This window comes from Triticum dicoccoides, chromosome 2B (assembly GCF_002162155.2).
Source record: "Triticum dicoccoides isolate Atlit2015 ecotype Zavitan chromosome 2B, WEW_v2.0, whole genome shotgun sequence".
In the NCBI taxonomy this organism is placed as follows: Eukaryota; Viridiplantae; Streptophyta; class Magnoliopsida; order Poales; family Poaceae; genus Triticum; species Triticum dicoccoides.
The window spans coordinates 13191782-13195341 of NC_041383.1; the positions used below are offsets into that span (position 1 = coordinate 13191782).

At 44.6% G+C, this 3560-nt stretch overlaps 1 pseudogene; it reads right to left on the bottom strand.

Annotated features, from left to right (window-relative positions):
• Positions 1-514: 514 nt before the first annotated feature.
• On the bottom strand, positions 515-3003 carry LOC119360218 (annotated as a pseudogene).
• Between the last annotated feature and the right edge of the window lie 557 nt (positions 3004-3560).

A 3560-nucleotide genomic window follows, 5' to 3' on the forward strand; every position in this document is an offset into this window, starting at 1 on the left:
TTGTAGAGGAGGCAAGCGCTCCATGTAAGAAGCAAGAAGAAAGAGGAGAGAGAGGGGAAAAGGGGAAGAGAGAGAGAGGGAGCGAGCGAGAGAGAGGGAGAGAGAGAGAGAGAGAGAGAGAGAGAGGTATGCCCTGGGTGGAGGAAAAAGCAAATGCAGAGCAAATAATTGGGTTGGGGTCCACTCATGAGGTCACCTTATGCTGCCTCCTTTGGGTGAAGAAAAATGAAAATGACAGCCCCAGAACTTTTATATCTATCTAGAAGATGGGGGAGCACCATTTGGGTGCTTCCATTGCTCATGCCTTGAGTGTTAAGTACATCACTTTTAAACTTTATGATTCCTGAAAATTCCTAACAATCGGTCACATCTTGTTATGGAGCAAAGTAAACTCGATACTTCATGACCAAAAAATCAGAATACCTACAGATAACATCTTTCAAAGATAGATTCTAAATTATTTTATGCACTCATAGAAATTAGACACTTATCAATCCTTTAGGGCTCCCATCGCTTAATGTTTCTTAGTCATGAAAGAGTCAAAGTACAACTCTCTGATTTGCCTTTTCTTCTGATCATCCGGCACACCGAAACCATCCCCACCTTGGTAAATACAATGTGAGATTCGAGCCAAATTCACGCAAGTCTTGGCAAAAGATCTAGAAAATTGGCAGTGTTTGAATGCATCTTCATTAATCGACTTCCAAGCTTCCATGGTAAGATCTTCCATGGATTCGCGAGACTCTTGCTCATTGGAGCTGTTCTCCGACATGTGAATAGATATTGATGATGGTGCATCCCCTCGGTCCAGCTCCGCCTATTAAATATCATGAGATATCTCATGTAAAGATTCAATTTTGGTGATGAAATCAAGAGACTACAAAAAGTCAGATATATCGTGATTACAGAGTGGGTTGCAGAGTCGTTGCAGAGGCAAAGAACTAAGGACGCAGACTGAACTAATTTGGGGTAGCTTCCAACTTTAGCGAGTAACATTGGGGTAAGCTTTTCTTCCACGTGGAGCAGGGGAAACACATGTTGCAGCAACAGTGGAGCAGAGGACGAAATTGATCCATTGTCAAGATACTCATGCAGTGTTGGTCTCTGGTTTCCATGGTGCCACTTTGCCTCCACCAGGAAAGACTCTGCCATGTCTCGCCACTACAAAATCATGTATAATTTGTTATGGTTCTTTAGTAAAACTATCTATTTCGTAATAGGAAGTTAATTGTGTATATGAACATACCGCTTTCTGAAGAAAATTACGAGCGTCACAACCATGTTGTTTAAACACATTTTCAGCCACCTCGGCGGATGTGTTGTACATGACGGAATAGAGTACTTGCATGTATTCTGGGAGCATTTCACTGGGTCTTTCTTCCCATCTAACAATAATAATAGAGATGCTCCATTTAATGTCAAACTTATGTATCTTTTATATATTACACATGCTACTCTATCACAAGAAATGCAATGTTTCATATGGTTACCTTCCAATGGCGTGGGTGAAGAGGGCGAGTTCATCCAGAGTTCCATACACATCATAAACATCATCAAGAGAACTATTAGATTAGCAACTTTAGCAAGCACTTCCCGACATGCTCCATTGTTTGGCCCCCAAACAATTCCGTTTGCGCAATGGAAGCACTCCATGAGGCGATCCGTGCGAACCCCAGTTTTTCACTTAGGGCTGTGCCCTTCCACCACCTACAATTAAGTAGATCAATTTTCATTTTGCAATATTTGACGTAAGAATGTAACTACAATCAAAAATTTTGCTAGACAATAAAAGAGATATATATCTCCAACATTGTGCATCATAAGATGCACACAGCCCATCAACTATGTGAAGTAATTAACGGGGGATAATTTACATGTACGTTTCTTCATGCTCAGTTACCTTGCCAATCTAGCGAGTTCTTCCTGGTTCACACTTTGCACATTGTTGAAGTCCACCTTTGCAAATCCAATGAGCAACGGGTCGGAATTGCTCTCATCTCTAGAGTAGGGATCTATGAACCATCTTGCTTCTAGTCTAGGAGACCTTCGGTGCAATGGAAGGTCCAAAGCACGGACCACACTTTGGCGTAAGTGGTGATCCATGGATGACAAGTGCTCTCTGAGAGCTTTTTTAGAAAATGCTCTAGCCTTGTCCAATGATTCCTCGCCTCCAAACGTAAGGTATGAAGCCTCATAGAGCGAGAGGAGTCCCTTGACGTCGCCTGCCCCGTGCTTTAGATTTTTCAAAATTCTATATACATATCGTTACCATGGAACTATATCAGTTAAGCATACAAATCTGTGTCAGACGCAAAGAATTGAAATTTCTCAACGATTCTATATACATATTGTTACTGTAGATATACAATTGATTAATTTCCAATAAAAATCTGTTGCTTTCGGTTCCTCTGTTAAATCGTTCAAATGTCCGTTTTTCACATTTCAAAATTTAACAAGGTACCTGGAGGGAAGAAGACAGGGAAACCACTGTCCCTGAGCAACCTGAACCTCAAGGCTGCGGAAGCAACATCACCATCATCCCAGGTGCACCGGTGAGGCTTTTGGTGGACGGACCTGAGGATACCAGCGATCTCCTCTTCGAAATGGTAGGCGATGCCGAGCCGTTGCACCGTGTCGACAAGCCCGAGCATGGCAGTTTGGTGGCCGCCTCGGCTCGCCGCCACCAGCCGCTCCCTCACACCGGCCTTCAATTTATCGACCTGTGACATCATCCATGCATGCACGGAATAATTTCCATAAGCATTTCATCTACTTTAGGTACTATTTGCCGGTAGAAAATATGATATGCTCAGCTGATAAGTGTACTTGATCTGCCTGTCCGCCATTGTTGGGCGAGAGCTGGAGGAGGGAGTCGTAATCTCAGGAGCTGGGAGCGTAGTTGGCAGACCGCCGAGCGGCCGCCGAGCAGCGCACCGTTGCCGGCCACGACGTCCGGAAGCATGTGCTCGTGGTGGCCATTGTTTGCTGTAATTGCAACGCCATGGTGCTGCGCGCTGCAATCTAGCTAGCTTTTAATTGGTGCGTACTAGTGGAGTAGTTGATAAACTTACTGCTGTTTGTTGTTTGAGAGTAGGCAGAATAGGTGCCAATTTATTTATTTTTTAAAAAAGGAGGATGACCCCCGGCCTCTGCATCTGGGCGATGCATACAACCAATTTATTAATTATTCTCACAAAGCCTTACAAAGCCATACAACAGCAAGACTAAAGCCACCGTCTAAGCAACAACTGTCGCTACACCTATCCAATTGATGAAGGGGTGCAAATAGTCTGGGCCTAATACACTAGTAGAAAAGGGGGCATTTGTCCCGGTTCATAAGGCCCTTTAGTCCCGGTTCATGAACCGGGACTAATGGGTCATTACTAATACCTCCCCCTTTAGTCCCGGTTCTAACACGAACCGGGACAGATGGTCCTCCACGTGGCCGGTGCGCCGAGCCCCGGCAGGGTGGGCCTTTGGTCCCGGTTGGTGGCACCAATCGGGACCAAAAGCCATCCACGCATCAGCATTCCAGTGGCTGGGGTTTTTGTATTTTTTTT